The sequence below is a fragment of the Hemicordylus capensis genome, chromosome 2 (genome assembly GCF_027244095.1).
Source record: "Hemicordylus capensis ecotype Gifberg chromosome 2, rHemCap1.1.pri, whole genome shotgun sequence".
Lineage (NCBI taxonomy): Eukaryota > Metazoa > Chordata > Lepidosauria > Squamata > Cordylidae > Hemicordylus > Hemicordylus capensis.
In genome coordinates, this window is record NC_069658.1 from 21,316,708 (window position 1) to 21,336,066 (window position 19,359).

Here is a 19,359-nt window from a genome sequence, read left to right on the forward strand (position 1 = left end):
GAGTAGAACTGCTGCTGTCTCTTTTTGAAGAGACGTCAACGTATCTGGTACTTTGCAGAGCGACAGAGAGAGAATATTGTTCTTGTAATCTGTCAGACTTTATAATTAGCCCATAAGCCAGGCCCACAAATTTTGGGCATGGGTACCATCTCTGGGGATGATAGCTCATAGTGATTTTTGACAATGACTGCCTCTCTAGTGATGAGCAAGGACAATCCTATACCATAAAAGCCTTAAGCGTGCAGCCGTGCTGCCCGTGTCTTTTTGGGCCATTCTGGGCATGCGCCGAGCGCCCAGATCGGCCCAAAAAGACACAGCCGCCCAGAAACGGGCGGCCATGTTGAGGAAGAAGAAACGGCCGCAGGAGCAGAAGCGGGGACCGGGGAGGGCAGAAGGAGGAGCAGAGGCGGCAGCGGCAGAGAGGGGAAAACCCCGGAAGCCAGAGAAGCGGCGGGGGCAGGACCGGGCGTGCCAGGAGAACGGACCGGGAGACCCACACCTGCCTGGGAGTAAATATATCCATTGAACCCAGCCACACAACAGACAAAAGGAGCCTGAAGTGAAGGGGCGAGGTTTACCCTTTATTTGCTGCAGCCTTCCCCCCCCCCCCGACCGTTCCTCGGCCCGCCATGCCCCAGTTCTTCTGGCCAGTGTAGCCGGGTGGACGCGCCGTGCCCCTGAAGCTGAGACGCCGTGCCGTGCTCGCTTTTCCCGCTCCCACTCCCTGACTCACTAGCACACCACGCTCTTTGTTCAGGATCGGAGGTGGCCAGCTGACGGAGAAACAGCCGCAGGAGCAGAAGCGGGGACCAGGGAAGGCAGAAGGAGGAGCAGAAGTGAGAACCAGCACATAATGGCGGCAGCAGCCCGAAAACCAAACAAGAAAAGTTAAATGAAACACTAAAGAGAGACTAATCCTCAGGGAGGGGAAGGGTGAGAACTGACCGGCAGCAGCTTCTCCCGCCTTCCCTCCTCTTGACTGGCTGATGAAATGCTCGGGCTCAGCCCAGCCCCGCTTCAGCCTGATTGACAGTCTGGGCAGCGAGAGAGATCATGGCAGATGCTCAGCGCCGGCATCACTCTCATTGCTGAGCCTGTCAGTCAGGCTGAGGGCAGGACGGGCTGAGCCTCAGCTATACCTACTCAGGCAGTCACGGCGAAGCGAGGGCTGGCCAGGCACTTTCTGTGGAGCCAATGCCACCAATGTGGGAGGTTTGCTTAGTTTGCCCGATTTCAGGACAAATCCAGAGAAATCACCCACCCTTTGGTCTGATTCTAGGCAGTTCACGGGTTCATATATTGCAGCAGTGCCACTGTCTTAGGCTAAACAGTCATCACAGTGAAGTCCTCTTGAACAGAGTAGAAGCATGCACTTTATAAGAACTGGAGTTTTCTGGACTTCAGCAGGGCGTACTGGATACAAGAACTAGCTCATCATAGACTAAGAGAGAAAAGAAAGAGAAAGAAAGGAAAAGGACAAAAGAAACAAGGAGGGAGGGAGGGAAACCAGAAAAGAGAGAAGGAAGGAAGGAAGAAGAAAGAAAAAGGAGAAAGGAGTGAGGGAGAAGGACAAAAGAGAGAGAGAGAGGGAGGGAGGAGCAGCCAGCCCCAAAGAACAAGCCCGTTAAAGAAAGAAAAGAAGAAAAAAGAAAGAATCCAGAAAGATGGGAGTGAGAAGAGGTGGAAGAAAGGAAGAAAAGGAGAGAGAGGGAGAGGGAGAGAGAGAGAGAAGAAAGGAAGGGAAGGAAACAGAGGAAGAGAGAGAGAAAAGGAAGGAGTGAAAGAGAGAGAGATAAAAAGAAAAAAGGAAAGAAGGGCGAAAGAGAGGGAGAAGGAATAAAGGAAACAAAAACAACAAAAAAAGGTACTAGCGCCCGTTATTTTAACGGGCTTAAAAATACTAGTGAAAACATAATAACACAGTGAAAGCTTGAACGTATTGCAATGCTGTCACCTATTCTCCATCTCTAGGATTGTAGACCTTGTCAAAAATCCCAATGAGCGTTCATCCCAGATGGTACTGGCCACCCCAGATGGCAGATGCAGAAGGATAGCACAAACCAGAGTACACCTTCTTTCTAGGAGAGCTGGTGAGTTCCATGCGAGGTTCTGGGAAGCCATCCTGGCCAGCCATCCTAACTAGCGCTGCACTTGTGCAAGGCTGTGGTACTAGCCCAAGGCTGCTGCACTAGCTAGTTCTGCTAAGTCTGAAGCTTGCATTCCAGACTTGTGGCACAGTAGCGCGAGCTAGAGATGTGCATGGAACCGGTTCTGTGCACACCCAGGAGGCGGTGGTTGGGAGGGTAGCTTTAAGGTCCGGGCGTTTCCCCCTCTGGCGTGTCTTCCAAAACCGTTGTCGCAGTGCAGCTGTATACCTTCTTGCCACCTCGGTCAGCGTAATACCAGAAGTATTGGGGAAGTAAGAGGGTATACGGGTGCCTCTCAACAGCAGTTCTGGAAGCAGCACCAGAGGGGGAAACAAAGCGGGGGGAGGTAAGGACACCCTCCCCGTGCCTTAAATCTACCCCCCACACTTTTGAACCAGCTCGAACGCTGGTCTTTCGGCCCGGTCCAGCGGTCTGTGAATAGACCGCTGAACCAGTTCATGCACAACCCTAGCGCAAGCATGCTTGCCCAAGGTATGCAACTCATGGCAGGCCTCATATGTTTCAAAGGGAACTTTTTGAAAATCCCTGTGACTTTGTGTAATCTTCTTGCACTGGCGCAACTTTGTTCAATGCACAAGTTCAGCCCTAGGATGTTAGCCACCATCTGAAACTGGGCTTGTCCTTGAAATGCCCTAGTGCTGGAGACTTGGCCAAGTCTTCCTAAAGTATTAACCTTTTCAGAAAAACACAGAAAATGCTTTAACAAATGATTTTGGCCTTCTCCAGCCCTCCATAATTGAAGGTCTTGTTTGCAGCAGTGTCTTGTGCCGTGTTAAAACTTCAGCTAGTACCTTCATTTTCTTTCAACAGCTACTCTTTCTTCTTTGCCTAAATCCATTCCTACAACTACTACGATGATGAATATTTATATACTGTGTTTCAACAAAAATATACAAGCTTCTGGTTTAAACTTGCTCATTGGTACAAGCACCTAGTTCTAGGGTTCCCATCCTTGGGTCTCCAGATTATGTTGGACTACAGCTCCCATCACTCCCAGCCATAATGTCCTGTGGCTGGTGATGACAGGAGTTGTAGTCCAACATCATCTGGAGACCCAAGGTTGGGAACCCCTGGACTAAGAGATCTGTTCCCGTTAGCTTCAAGACAAGTTGTATGGCCTCACCTTGTCCTTGATGGCACAGAAGCCTTTTATAGATTAGTCTGTTAATTGCTGGGTATGAGTGGATCAAAGGGGCAATTGCATAGATATCCAGTGCTAGTGCCCTATTATAAATGATATCTTGAAAAGTAATTAAAGTAAATGCTGAAATAGTGGAGTTATTGTCACCTTGTGATCTGACTGCTCTATTGATTGGCTGTCTTAGGCAAATAGGCTAAAAAAAAATCGGAGTAAGCTCATTTTTAATCTTTTAGCTGCTGCAAAAATATAAGTGATGCAGGGCTCTAAAAGGAAGTTTTTGCTCAGAACGAGGGCTGAAGACATGGGCCGGTGGCTCATGCTTTAAACCCTAGGTGCCATTCAAGAGTTGAACATTTCATGTATTAGTTGCATTGTTGCAAGGAAAGGCATTGGTTTCTCTGCCTTGCAGGCCTCAACAAAGGTACTTTTGTGATGATGACAATGACGAATATTTCTATACCACTTTTCAACAAAAGTTCCCAAAGCGGTTTACGTAGATAAATAAAAATAAAGAAGTTGGATCCCTGTCTCCAAAGGGCTCACAATCTAAAAAGAAACATAAGATAGACACCAGCAACAGCTACTGGAGGGATGCTGTGCTGGGGATGGACAGGGCCAGTTGCTCTCGCATACGGAGAATCACCCCTTTTAAAAGGTGCCTCTTTGCTCAGTTAGTAGGGGAAACTGAAATTCTTCGCAGGAGCTTTACAGAACAGACCATCAGCTCACTTGCTGGTTCCTGCAGCAATCTTAGGAAGGGTGCCTTCTGATTAAATAATTAAATTTTAAAAATGGCACCTCTGTGTGCCCAGGTACGGATCAAGTGGTGGAGCCTATAGCAAAATAGGCTGTTTTCAGTGCTTTTTTCAAAAAGCTGTTTTCAGTGTCTCAGTCTCCACCATCCTTTATGTGCAATTTGGTGTTTGAGAATGGCTTTTCTGAAAATCCTTGTATGATATTATCTTTTAAATTCGAAAGTTGTAATCTGCCTTATGCTTGTTGAAGTGGTGGGTGATATATATTTTAAATACTTATTAACCCTTACCCTAACCACTGCCCAGACATTTTCTACATCAGGAACTTCTGCTCCCACTGGTTTTGTCTTCCCCAGCCATTTTTAGGATCATAGAAAGCTGCTTGTTGAGTCAGACCCCTGCTCCATCTCACTCAGTATTGTGTGCTCTGGCTGGCATCTGCTCGCCAAGGTTTCAGGCAGGAGTCTTTCCCAGCAGCTCCTGGAGATGTCAGGGAGTGAACCTGGAACCTTCTGCACACAAAGCAGAAGGTCTACCACTGAGTTACGGCCCCATCCCTTTTCTTTTGTCTATTCCTGATATTTTCCAGCTGAACTTACTTGGTGAGTTTTCTTTATTTCATACCAGTTAAATAATGACGGAAACTTAATTTCCACCTTTTGCGTGCTGGGATTTTGTACAAAATTAAATGTATAAACATGTATAAACTGCTAACTGGGTAAAGAGGCACCTTTTACCGTGGTGATTCTCTTTATTTAGCAGGGGGAGAGTAACTGGCCCTATCCACACCCAGCACAGTACCTCCAGTGACTGTTGCTGGTGTGTGTTCTGTGTTTCTTTTTAGAATGTGAGCCCTTTGGGGACAGGGAGCCATCTTATTTGTTTGTTATCTCTCTTTGTAAACCATCCTGAGCCATTTTTGGAAGGGCGGTATAGAAATTGAATTAATAATAATAATAATAATAATAATAATAAACATATAAGCCAGGAAAACCACCAGGAAAACAGTGCCTTTTTTTTTTTAAAGCAACTTCATTATAAACCATGCTGCTGCCTTCTCCATCCTAGATATTTCATTGGCTGGAGTTGTAGTATTCAGAAATGGAGACAGGGGTCCCCCAAAGCAAAGCTACAGGGGTATTACTATTGAGAGTAGCTTTTCATTAACACTTGTAATCAAGTTCTCAGTAAGGCTATTCACACAAGCAGACTAGCCCAGGGTAGGGCAGCCTAGCCTGGCCTAAGGAGCGCATGTGGAGGGCTGTGATCGCTCCCGACCCCGGCCCTCGCTAGCCTCGCCTCGGGTGTTAACTGAGGTTAAGCAAACCTCAGTTTTGATTAACTTAGGCAGGCGATAATGTGCATGATCGCTGCTGGGTTAGAAGGCTTCCCCCTAGCCTGCCACCATTTCCGGCAGCGAGCTGGGGGTGGGGGTGGAGGAACGGCCAAGCTGGGGGGAAGGAGCAGCCACGCCGAGTATGGTGGCTGCTCTAATGCTTCCGATTCCGGCGCTCCCACCCCTGCTAGCCCGACTTTTTGCCCTGGCTGTTAAATGAGATGAAGCGGACCTCAGGTTTGCTTAACCTCCGCAGGTGATTGTGTGCATGATTGTCACCGTATGGGAAGGCTTCCCTCCTGGCCCGCCACCATTTCCGGCAGCGAGTCGGAGGAGTGGCTGAGCAGAGTGCGGCTGCTGCTCTAATGCGAGCAGCCGCTGCGCTTGTGACACAGGGCCCCCTGGGATGTGGGAGGCGGAAGTCCTCCTGCTCCCAGCTCTTGCCTTCTCTGTGTCACCACTCGTATGGGTGTGTGACGAAGGTAAGAATGGCCGCTGCTCGTTTGCCAGGAAGGCAGGCAAGTACCTGCCTTCCCCGCAGCCCTCCAGAGCAGTGGCCAGGAGTTCATGTGTATGACCTCGGTGGGTGTGGGAGAGGGATACAGGCTTGCTTTCAGCCCAAACCTCTCTTTAGGTACAGTAACAATACTGCAGGGCAAAATTCATGATGGGAATTTGGCTAAAATGTTTGTGAAAACATTTGTTTTAAAAAATATGTCGTGGCCCTGACCCCAGTAACTTCATATTCAGCAGTAGGCTTGTATGCCTGTTGTAGCTTGGTGCAGACATAACACTTGACCATGTCTGGTACTAACCATGATTTGTGATCCAAAGCAAATGTCAAAACCATGGTTTAGTTGCTGAGCTAAGCCCTGCCCGTGCGTGGAGGGCGATACCTGTGTCACCTCTACAAGTGGAGAGGCAGGGAATCTGCCTTAATCATAGTTGCTGTGATGCAGATGTAATTATAGTTTTGCTTCCTGGTTTGCAAATCCTTAACCATGGTTTATGGAGGGGCAGAGAATGTGGTGTTGAGCCTGCATAGGGCTAACAACTACTGTGAATATTTTAATACCACTTTTCAATGGTTTTCAAATTGGTTTACATGGAAGAATAAATTAAGATGGTTCCTTATCTCTAAAGGGCTCATAGTCTAAAAAGAAATAAAAGGTAGGTATCGGGAACAGCCACTGGAGGGATGCTGTGCTGGGGCTGGATAGGGCCAGTTGCTCTCCCCCTGCTAAATATAAGGGAACCGCCACTTTAAATCCTGTGTATGAAGATCTGTCCCCCTCTAAGCAGATGGTCAGCACTGCTGGAACTAACACCACAAATTCATTCTCTCTCTCTTTCTCCCCCCCCCACCCCCCGGACTGGATTAATCAGTCCCCCATCCCAACAAGTGGTCAGTTTCTAATCTCAGATTAGAACATACATGTTTTGTATAAACAAATTCATATTATATGAATCTTGGAGGTCATTTACACAATCAAAAACTGTGTTCTACCCAGGTTTGGGAACTGTGTGTGTTCCCAATTTTTGGTTGTGTGGAAGTAAGGTAAGAGGAAAAGCTACCCAGGTTTTCCTCCAACCTTGCTTCCACACAACTAAAGATTGAGAGCATACATAACTCCCAAACCTGGGTAGAACATAGTTTTTGATTGTGTGAATGACCTCTGTGTCTCTGCCCCCATCTTCCTGTCTCAAATTCGTTTTAGCTCATGGCAAATTCACCCTGCTATACTGTCTGACTGGTGATTGCATTGTGAGAGAATTGGGACTTGAACAAATCTGAGGCGTAGGAGAACGGGTTGACAGTTTCCTCATGGCCCAAAGTGCCTTCATGATGCTCTCTTAGAATCCTAAATGTTTGTTCGCCAACACAGTGGCTCATAAGGCAGACTGAAACCATAAATGCCCAACTTCTGAAGCTACAAGTTCTTCTTTCAATGAAAATTAGCAACAGTCTGTTGCATCAAAATGCAGAGTTTGGTGCTCATCCCTGTCTCTCCCCCCACCGCCCCGCCGCTCCAGCCCCACTGCAGAGAAGAGAATCAAATTGCACTGGGCACCTCTGAGTGCTTTTTCTGATGAGGCATTTAATAGTTGAAGGCTTGTCTGTTCTGCCTGAGCAAGCTCTGAGCTTCTGAGAACTTCTTGCCAGAAGCTGCGGCTTAATCACGAAGATGAAGATATGCTTTAACTCAAGTGACCTTCTAAAAATAACAGAGAGAGCAAAATAGAAGAAACAGACATCTATTATCTCGGCTTTATCCTTGGACACCAAAAGCCAATTTTAACAAAGACTGTTGCAGTTTGCTACTTCTCCTGGTTTTATATAAAAAATGTTGTATTCTGTCCTTTGGCCAGTTGGTCCTCAAAGTAGCTTACAAAAATTACTTAAAACTCTTATATGGTACTATCCGATTGCTTTGTTACAAATGAGATAATAGCCCTATTCACATGTTATGCTCAACACTCATGCAACGAGGGTACAGTATACACAGGTACAGATCTGTATGCAGGTACAGTTATTCGCATGTTGTGTTGCACAGACACAGCAGTACATTTCTTACTTGTATCATGATAAGGAGGAGGAGAGCTGGTCTTGTGATAGCAAGCATGACTTGTCCCCTTAGCTAAGCAGGATCCGCCCTGGTTGCATATGAATGGGAGACTAGAAGTGTGAGTACACTGCAAAACATTCCCCTTGGGATGGAGCTGCTCTGGGAAGAGCAGAAGGTTTCAAGTTCCCTTCCTGGCATCTCCAAGACAGGGCTGAGAGAGATTCCTGCCTGCAACCTTGGAGAAGCCGCTGCCAGTCTGTGTAGACAATACTGAGCTAGATAGACCAATGGTCTGACTCAGTATATGGCAGCTTCCTATGTTTTTGTAATTATCTTAAGTAGCAAACCTGTTATCTTGCTGCTTGTTCCAATAAGAATGAATACTTTAGAAATACTCAACCAATTGGCCAGTTGATCAAAAAAATTTTGATCAGTTGAAATTAGAGTCCTGTCACCATCTGGAGACTAATGCCTTTCTTAAGAGCTCTTTAGAAGTTCTTTAGTTCCTTTCTAAAGAGCGCCCCCGACATAAAGGCTGGTTGTGGAGAGAGTGAATGAGGTCCTTGTGGGGCCCAGTGATGTTGGAAGGCCCCGAGATCTTGCGGCTTCTCTTTGAAGTCTCACAAGAGGGCGCCATCTGGCTGCCTTTTGCCTACGAGTTCCCTGCAGGGCTGGGTGGCCCACGGAATCGGGGCTCGCCCGCACGGCGTTGGTCTTTTCCACAGGAGAGGAGCCACGTGATCGTCATGGCCTTGAGCCTGACACTGTTCGGTTCCCCCATAACAGGATACATGAGAGGACATTCAGATTGATTGTTGCATTAACTTAATATATGTATTTGGACGATTTGTGTACTGTTTTTCAACCAATAAAGTTTGCAAACCTTTTCCGAGAGCAAAAGAAATTAAAAAATGATTCCTTGTTGCAATTTTAAAGAAGAATAGAATAATATAATTTGAGGGTTGGAATGGACCTAGGAGGTCTTCTAGTCCAACTCCCTGGTCAGTGCAGGAAACTGCTGCAGCATCCCTGACAGACTGATGTCCAGCTTCTGTATAAAAACTCTTGAGCACAGGAGAGACACCAGCAACAGCCACTGACGGCGCCATTCTGCAATGACCAAAGATAGTTGCTGTCTCCATTGCTACACTGTGAACTGCCTAGGGACTTTTTAAAAATATGGGGCGTTATATAAATAAATAATAAATCCCCCTACTATATATAAGAGAACCACCACTGCACTTCTGCATTATAAAATATTATGCTCTTAGCTTAGCGGTACCATGTTGGATGGTCATCACAACTGTATTTGAAATGCTACACGCTATGTAGGTATATATTCATGTTTAGGCAAAGCACAACTCTTCATCAGGCACACTGAGAAGGTTGCTTCTTGGCTACAGAGAAAGCAAAGGTTTGTTACAAATTTGTAGTACTCCGAGACGGATAATGACCTAGGTGGGCTGCTTTGTTCCCATGGTGTCAGTCAGATTCTAGGGTGTGAATGAGAGATGGGTTTGTGACTCATTGGTAGAGCATCTGCTTTGCATGCAAAGGGTCCCAGGTTCAATCCTTGACGTCTCCTGGTAGGGCTGGGTAAGACTCCTGCCTGGAACCTTGGAGACCCGCTGCCAGTCAGTGTAGACCAGGGCTGCTCAACTTTGGCCCTCCTGCGGGTGTTCACCTGCAGCTCCCATAATCCTGACTATTGGTCACTGTGGTTGGGATTATGAGAGTTGTAGTCCGAAAACAGCTGGAGGCCTGAAGTTGAGCAGTTCTGGTAGATGATACTGACCTAGATGGACCAATGGTCTGACTCCTTGTAGGGCAGCTTCCTATGTTCCTATGCAGATAGCATTGGGGAATTTTTCCAGTCTTCCTGACAGCAGCTCTACAGATGGCCAATTTTACCTGCAGAGTCGTAGGCTGATGCTGGCCATTGACACAGCTTGTGCCATTGTTCAGGTGTGCCATTCTGCTGCTGCTGCTTCATCCATTTTTATATTCTCCTATAGAGGATCTGAGGCTGATGAAATGGGACGGGAGATGAGCAGAATGGAGGGGGCAATCAACCTGTGCCAACAGTAACCAGTCACGGCATAAATCCTTTTCAAGGGACTCTGCTGCAGCTGTGGACATTTTTCTTCTCTGCTGTCTTTGCGTCTGCAAAGTGTCATCCAGCTGCGTCGTTCTGGGTGGTTAATAGCCTGGTCAATCTAGGCTGTCACTACCTGGAGATAGAGCTGCTTTATGCCTGCTGCGATGAGTTTGCCAACACAAGGTTGCTTATATCTAGCTCAGTTTATGGATTGCTGGTTTTCAGACTGGCTTCAGAATATTGGAAGATACTTTTTATAATGCATGTTGAAGCTGGTGTGAACCTCTGCTGGGTCAGGCCTCAAGGCCCATCCAGTCCAGCATCCTCTTTCACACAGTGGCCCACCAGATGCCTCTGAGAAGCCCACAGGCAAGAAGTGAGGGCATGCCCTCTCTTCTGCTGTTGCTCCCCTGCAACTGCTATTTAGAGGCCTCTTGCCTTTGAGGATGGAGGTGGCCTATAGCCACCAGACTATTTGTAGTCTAGCCATTGATAGATTGGCGAAAGTCAACCTGGAGAAGTTGAATCCTTTTACTCCCTAGAGTTTATTGATTGCATTGTATTAACAAACAGTGCAGGGAGAGTAGGGTGCTGGACTGCTGTAGGTCTGCTGTTATTTGGCCCTTTCCCCACAATTCCAATGTAGGTACAGCTTTCCTAGCTGGCTATTGCGTTGTCTCAAGTTTGAGTTATGCTGAAGCTGAATCCAGGTCAGATTGAGACCTTAGCCCTATTCACATGTTGAGGCTATCCTGATGATCAGGCGAAATCGGGCTAGGCTCTCCTGACCGTGTGAGCCACTGGACTTGCAGGCGGTTAACCCGCCTAACTACTCCTCCCCTTAAACCGGGTTTGTGGAGTGAGTGCTCTGCAAACACAGTTTTTAAAATTGTGAGTAGCTGCAGCGTGGCTACTCATGAGGAGATCCCCAATCGGGAGGCTTAAAAGCAGCCTCCTGGCTCGGGGGTCTATCCAGTATGCCCTGCGCACTTGCGCAGGGCATACTGGAGCTTCCGGGGGCTGCGTGGACCCTGGTCCTCCCAGCCCCTGCTGGCTCCGTCACGGAGCAAGCAGTCGTGTGGGCGGCTGCTGCGGCCGCTCAGAGCAGACTGTCTGCTCGTCTGCTAAGCCCGCTCTCCTTGCAAACCCCCTAGAGGCTCTTCTCACCGATCGTGAGAAGAGTCTCGTTATGTTAAACACTTGTGCAGTCTGTATATAATCTATACAGATCTATACACACATACAGTTATTCATATGGGACACTGAACACAGGTACCGGCAGTACAATTTCTATCTGGTTTCTCCATTTCAGAGAGCTTGTACCCAGGTTCACTTTTCAATGACCCTGGGTATAGTAATTCTTACAAAACATGTACAAGTGTACAGACATCTGAAGGCAGGTCCAACAGAACATCTGAATAGGGCTAAGGCAGTCTTTGGATCTGGGGTGGGGAAAGTGATAGCTACTGCAGGTGTTGTTGAGCTGTCTCCTAGTTGCTTGCAGCCATGGGATACTTTTGGACCAGTTGTTGCGTGTAGACATCCATGTTGCAGCAGTGGTCTGAAGCAGGGTTTCTTAACCTTGGGCCCCAGATGTTGTTGGACCACAACTTCCATCATCCCCAGACATGGCCTTTGTGGCTGAGGTGAGCCAGTGTGGTGTAGTGGTTAGAGTGCTGGACTAGGACCGGGGAGACCTGAGTTCAAATCCCCATTCAGCCATGAGACTTGCTGGGTGACTCTGGGCCAGTCACTTCTCTCTCAGCCTAACCTACTTCACAGGGTTGTTGTGAAAGAGAAACTCAAGTATGTAGTACACCGCTCTGGGCTCCTTGGAGGAAGAGCAGGATATAAATGTAAAATAATAATAATAATAATGATGATGATGATGATGGGAGTTGTAGTCCAACAACATCTGGGGGCCCAGGGTTATGAAACCCTGGTCTGAAGCATTGTGGGATGGGGTCTAATTGGTGGGGCTCACCAAAATCCAGAGTGCCAGGAGAGAGCTGTACAATCCTAGGTGGTACAGGTAGCACCAGCCCTGCAGAGGTCAAAGTGACAGTGGTAAAGGCAACTGCATCCTGTTAAACATCAAACCCGGAAGTCTTGTGAGGCCTTGGGGCAGATGAGATTTCACCTAGGCATGCATAGCTAGATGCCCAAGCTTTTTGTACAAGCTTTTTCTTAAGACTGGGACAGCTAGACGGGAAGAGCTGGTCTTGAGATAGCAAGCATGAATTGTCCTCTTTGCTAAGCAGGGCCTGCCCTAGTCTGCATTTGGATAGGTGACTGCATGTGAGCACTGTCTGCTGTAAGATATTCCTCTTAGGGAATGTGGCTGTAGCTCAGTGGTAGAGCGTCTGCTTGCATGCAGAACATCCCAGGTTCACTCCCTGGCAGCATCTCCAGGTAGGGCTGGGAAAGGACTCCTGCCTGAAACCTTGAAGAGCTGCTTCCATTCAGCATAGACCGGCAGGTTTCCAACTTGTGGTACTCCAGATGTCGCTGAATTACAACTCCTGCAATTTGTTGTAGCTGGGGATGATGGCAGTGTTCCCTCTAAGTAGTGTGCATGCGCTCACATGTTTTTTGATGTCCGCTCAGTCCATTTTAGATCCTGCTCAGGTTGAATTAGGAAAGCCTCACTCTGAATTCACATGCACGCGCACACTGCCTTGATACTTCCACCCAGAACAAAACTCATTCCGCACACAGATGAAAAAAATTAGAGAGAACACTGAATGATGGGAGTTGTAGTTCAGCAACATCTGGAGTGCCACAGATTGGGAACCCCTGGTTTAGACCATGGTTTAGACCATACTGGGGTGGTCTAACCAGTACCCCCCTGGTTAGACCATGGACCAATGATCTAACTTGGTATAAGGCAACTTCTTATGTTACTATACAATATACCAGGGTATACATTGTCATGCAGGAAATGTACAGGGGAAGCAGAGTAAAAATTTCAGAATGGTGGATTTTATCTGTGCTGGAGAGAGGGAGGGATGGAGGGGAACAAAAATGGTCCCGGCCAATGCTTCTGCTTTGTCATCTGCAATGGGGCAGCTCTGCCTCTCCAGATGTACTGCCTGTGCCCACTCATCCTGCTCTCCCTACATGCAAACTTTGCAGCTTAGCAAACTCTGGTGCCAGCTGGCAGAACTTGCGAGTCACCAAGCTGAAGGCTGCTGTAGCTGGCGGCCTACCCAGAAATCTCCCGCTTCCACTGCCTGATGGGGGCTGCAAAATGGGGGGGGGGGGGTTGCCGAGCCCCTGGAGGGCCACCGTGTGTGGCTAGGGAGCTTTATCTGCCTTGGTGAGCCACCGGTGGTACAGGCCTAATTTAAATGCAGCTGAACGGGTAAATGAGTAGACAGCCTGAATTCTCTCCTTTTTATTTGTTGATCCCGGCTCTTCTCCCCATGCTGCCAAGAGGAGAGGGGGAAATAGCGCATCTGTGTTCTACAAGGACAAAGTCCTGCTCTTTTCTCATGAATGATTGAACTTGCTGCCACCCTCTGCAGCATGCGGCTTGTGAATGTGGTTTTTCTTCAGCTTGGATGATCTGCGTTCTGTAACCAGAATGCCCAGCCGATGCACAGAGTTGATGCTTTGTCTTTGGTGACAAGGGCTGGGTTTTCTAAGGAGGGCTTCCCCGTCTAGTCAGTGTCAAGTACCATTTTATCAATGACTGCTTGAGTTTAACCTCTCTTGAACTCGTCATGAAGGCCACCAGTTGCGGTGACAGCCTTTCACAGCTCCCGCCGAGTCGATGATAGTGCAAAAAATTCCTTCTTGTTGATCACAATTCTCCCCTGTAAAAAAAAGGGCCCCTTTCAATAGGAAGAGGGTATTTTGCTTCTGTTCAGAGTTTGGTCCTGTGTCCCTTGGGAAAAGGGTACTATCATGAAAAGAGGTCTTTGCTAGCAATATGGCTGAACTGTGCATTCTGTGTAAATGGAAGGAATAGAGAATGCATTAACTTAACCCCTCTGATTTGATGTGCTCTTCTAAGGATGCTTTCACGAGACACTAAACGGGTCCCAAATTGCCTGGCCCAGGCCTTGAGAAATTTTCTTTGGATCTAGGAGCCAGCCCAAAAAACACAGGAGCCAGATAATAGACACTTGACAAAATTACCAGACTTAGTGATGGATATTGTAGAAGGGGAGGGAAAATGTGTGTCTCTTTCTCCCCTTTACAAGTAGCATATTTAGAAGAGAAACAAGGCTGCTTAGGACAAATATTTTATTAACTAACTCTGCTTCTGAAATATCCTAGTCTAGGCTCAGTGGTCAAATCTCTAGGTGCCATGGCTCCCTGGTGCCTGGGATTTGTCAAGCCCTGGTCTGGTCTTGGTTTTAGGACAGTCTTTGTAGTGTGTGAAAGTAGTTTTTTCTTACTTGGTCTGAGGCCATGTCAAATGGAGCCTGATATTTGGGACTTTGCCTTACAAGAACATGTAAGCTTTTCAGTAGAGTTGTACATATAAATATATAAATGCCATCTACCAAGTTAGATCACTCAATATTTTCATGAGCTGGTGGTGGTTTCCAAGGATTTCCAAGTGGTACTTTCTTAACCTTACATAGAGATCCCAAGAATCGAACCTGGGACCTCCCTCATGCAAAGCAGATGCTCTATTACTGAGCTGTTTGTGGAACAGAGACCACCATCATCCCACGTTTTGTTACTCTAGAGTCTTTATCAGGTGGTGTTATCCCTGTGTTTACTGAATGTGAGCAGAGGGGAACCCTGTTCACACATTACAAACAACACTCATACAATCTGTGTACATTTTACACAGATCTGAATGCAGGTAAAGTTATTCACATGTTACATTTATTTATTTATTTATTTATTTATTTATTTAAAAATATTTATTTAAAAATTTTATATTATAAAAATATAAATAGACCCCAAACTTGTGTCTCGGGGTGGTTTACAATTAAAATCATTTAAACATTAACTCAATTTAACAATTAAAATAATTAAAAACCCAATATTAAACTTATTTAAAACTATAAATCTAATTAAAATCTAAATTTTTATCTCATTTTTTTCATCTCTGTGCGGCATGAGTTTTGTTCTGGGCGCAGTATGACGGCAGTGTGTGCTCACCTGCATTCAGAGTGGGGCCTTCCTGATTCAACCTGAGCGGGATCTAAAACGAACTGAGCAGATATCCAAAAACTTGTGGGCGCGTGCACATGTGCACACCTTAGAGGGAATAGATACAGCAATATACTTCCTATCTGTACCTTGCATCTGGGAGGGTCTGTTAAAATGAATGCAGGTACAGTCATTCACATGTGCATGGGTACAGAGAACTGAAGACAGGCACATCAGTGTCTGAATAGGGCTGGGAAGCAGGATCATGCTGGCTGTCCCCTAGGTCCATACGCTCCCTAGCTACCCCACTTCCACTGCCAAGCACCCCTGCATTTAGCACTTGTCTACGGGGCAAGCAGGTGGAAAGTTTATTCCCATGACTAAGAACCGTGGCCCATCAGCATGGCGGCATGGCTTGCTGGTTCACTCCCATTCGCTTCCCTAACAACACTGGTCCTTCTCAGATGCCTCAATGCCTGAATAGGGCTTTGTATGACTAATACATTGAACCATGGCTCCCATTGATTTCTGTGTGAGAAGTATGAGTTCTTAAGCTGCTTGATTTTAGAAAGCTCTGTGGTTATAAAATCAACTTAATGAAATAATAATTATTAGGAATGAACATGGAGCAGAAGGGGAAAAGATGAGATGGAAAGTCTTTCATACCGTGGATGAAATCTAATATTAAATGCATAGCTATATAGCTTTTAAAGAAAGCATCAGATCTGTTTGGGATAATTATCAAAGATTAATTGGAAGTATTAAGAGAGATTTATGTGAATGGACACATCTTAATCTATCATGGAGTGGAAGAATATCCTCAGTAAAATGAATGTAAATGATTTTTATTTTTGGCAGTTCCAATTTTCATACCTAAATACATTACAGGGGTGACAGAAATGATTATGAAATCTGTCTGACTGTACAAATAGCCATGGGTAAGACCTAAGGAAAAGGAAGAAAAAATACATAAGGAAAAATGGGAGATGTGAATACTGGTGTATTAAGAACATAACAGCCTGTGCTGGGCTGAAGGTTACTCTTCCTACATTTGGATTCCTACCCATAATCCAATGTTAGCTTCCAATTACTACCGTACTTAGATGTTTTTGAGGTGCTCCAAAGAGATGGAGGCAACAGGGGTGTATGTGTGCACATATGTGTGTGTGTGCATACATGCTTGCGCATTCATTCAGGCATTCAATTCACTGACTGTAGGTATTTTGAAGATCCCTTCATTTATGAACCTTAGATTACTTTCTGCTTCTCTCTCTAGCCTTCTCATCACCATCTCAAATCCCTTAGAATTCTGATGTACTTGGCCCCAAAATTATGCTTAACACAAACAAAAATGATTGTATTTCCTTTCAATACTAAGGAAATGGAATCCAGGATTGACTTATCCTGGGTGGAGATGAGAGGCCTGAAACCAAGAGCAGTTCAATAATATTTTGTGTTACTTATGCATGATTTTAGAGGGAAGAAAATGGTGTTGATGTATTGAAGGTTGATGAGCTACAATATCAAGCTGGTAAACCTGAGAAAGTAAGGAATCCATTTGATGCAAGTTGAAGGTTTTTCTGATTGTTCTCATCTCATAAAAACATAAAATGTATTTCCTCGGAGATATTTTTTAACTTCAAATTAAATAAGTGGTTAAGATGCCCTTACAAATCTTAGTTGAAAATGGATTTTATATTACAGGGGAATAGAGCTGCCTTGTTCCTTCCTGCCAAACCAACCAACCTGCATCTCTTGCTGAAATTGTATACTTTCCTTACTAATTAACCTGCAGTTAGATGCGTAGTGTAGCTATACATCTTACGATAACTACATATTAAGCCAGGGAAATGGAAAGCTACAAAAATTGAAAACTCTGTCCTGATTTAATCTTGGGTTCTTATAGGAGTCATGCTACAAATTAACAATAAAGCTAGGGAGACACTTATTTTATTTAACACATTTTTATACATACACAAGTTCCTGGGTGGATCACAATCTAAAAGCACAACAATTAAAACAGTTTAAAATATAGATTAAAAACTCTAAAACTTAAAACTTTAAAACTATAAGCTAAAAGTCTGACTAAAGAATTATGTCTTCAGGTCCTTCTTAAAAATATTCAGAGAAGGGGTGGCTCTAGTTTCATTAGGAAGCGTGTTTCAAAGTTGCAGGGCAACCCTAGAAAAAGTCTGGTTTCGAATTTCCACCAACTGAGCTGGTGGCAACCACAACCGGACCTCCCCAGATGATCTTAATAGGCAGCGGGGTTCATAAAGAAAAAGGCGTTCTCTTAAATATCTTCGACCCAAGCTGTTCAGGGCTTTATAGGTAATAACCAGCACTTTGTATTTCATCTGAAAGCTTATTGGCAGCCAGTGTAGCCCTTTTAAAATGGATGTAATATGATCTCTTCAGGTAACCCCGGAGACCAACCTGGCTGCTGCATTCTGTATCAGCTGCAGTTTCTGGACTACGTACAAAGGCAGCCCAACGTAGAGCACATTGCAATAGTCAAGTCTGGATGTTACCAGCAGATGCACCACCGTTTTAAGGTCGTTTCATCTCACGAAATGGATGTAGCTGGAGTATCAGCCAAAGTTGATAGTAAGCCCTCCTGGCCACTGCCTCTACCTGAAAGACTAGGGAGGGGTTTGAGTCCAGAAGTACTCCCAGACCATATAATTGTAAACCGCCCTGAGCCATTTTGGAAGGGCGGTATATCAATCAATCAATCAATCAATCAATCAATCAATCAATCAACTAACTAACACACACAGGAATAATATGGTCTCTGGCTGCCACATTCTGTACCAACTGCAGTTTCCGGACTATGTACAAAGGTAGCCCCACATAGAGCACATTGCAAAAGTCCAGTCCAGCGGTCATTCATCACAAGAAACGGATGCAGCTGGCATATCAGCCGAAGCTGACAGAAAGCCCCTCTCTCCACTGCCTCAACCTGGGACACCAGGGAGAGGTTTGGATCCAGAAGTACCCTCAGACTGTGTACCTGTTCCTTCTGGGGGAGCGTGACCCCATCCAGAACTGGCAGATCAAAATCGTCTCCCATATCCCAATCCCACACAATAAATACCTCTGTCTTATCTGGATTCAGCCTCAGTTCATTATCCCTCATCCAGCCCATCATCGCCTCCATGCAGGCATTTAGGGAGGTTATGCCTTCTCCCAATGAGGCTGACCTGGAGAAATAGTCTCCATGTCAACCAGTCATGTCTCCATGTCAGTCAATGAGGTTGACATGGAGGCATGATCATGATGATGATGATGATACAGGAAGGTGTTTTGGGTCAGTTAGGACCTGTAGTGGGAACAATCTGATCTGTGCATTAGTGCTTCTAATATGTAGGTTATGAAGACTTGGGATTGGGCAAATGTCTTGGTTGGCAATCAGGTAGGCAGCAGCCAGTGTCAGTACAGAGGGAAAACCTGGTGGCCTTCATCAGGTCTTGCGGCAGCGACCTTGAATTGTCCTCTTTGTTAAGCAGAATCTGCCTTGGTTTGCATTTGGATGGGTGACAATGTGAGCTTTGTCTGATTTAAGATGTTCCCCCTATGGGATGGAACTATATAGCTCAGTGGTGGAGCATCTGCTTAGCATGCAGGAGGTCTCAGATTCATTCCCTGGCATCTCAACATAGGAACAACATAGGAAGCTGCCATATATTGAGGTGGACCATAGGTCCATCTTGCTTAGTATTGTCTACACAGACTGGCAATGGCTTCTCCAAGGTTGCAGCCAGGAATCTCTCTCAGCCCTATCTTGGAGATGCCAGGTAGGGAACCTGGAGCCTAGATGCTCTTCCCAGAGTGGCTCCATCCCCTGAGGGAAATATCTTACAGTGCTCACACATCAAGTCTCTCATTCATATGCAACCAGGGCAGATCTTGCTTAGTCATTCTTGCTACCACAAGTCCAGCTCTCCTCTCTCCATTGGTTTAGTTTCTTGAGTCTCCTGCCTGAATACTAAGCTAGGTGGGCTAATGGTCTGATTCAATATAAGGCAGCAATCTGTGTCCCTATCGGAGGCAAATTGACACTGAGGGAGCGCAATCGATTTTGGAGCTTAATTAGACAATGTCACAAACGTGACTCTCTGGGGACACCAGGTTCCCTGTACCAGGCTAATTTTGGGTGGTTGAGTGTCTCGGGTTGAA

General features: G+C 45.9%; 1 protein-coding gene and 1 long non-coding RNA gene across 5 annotated transcripts in view; both read left to right on the plus strand.

Annotated features, from left to right (window-relative positions):
- NEDD4L (NEDD4 like E3 ubiquitin protein ligase) overlaps nucleotides 1-19,359 on the plus strand; it is a 397,256-nt gene that overhangs the window by 36,779 nt on the left and 341,118 nt on the right. The window lies entirely within an intron of this gene.
- On the plus strand, nucleotides 311-18,293 carry LOC128341815 (uncharacterized). The gene is made up of 2 exons (XR_008314601.1): nucleotides 311-2,090; nucleotides 17,599-18,293. It is a non-coding gene; the product is annotated as an uncharacterized LOC128341815 (long non-coding RNA).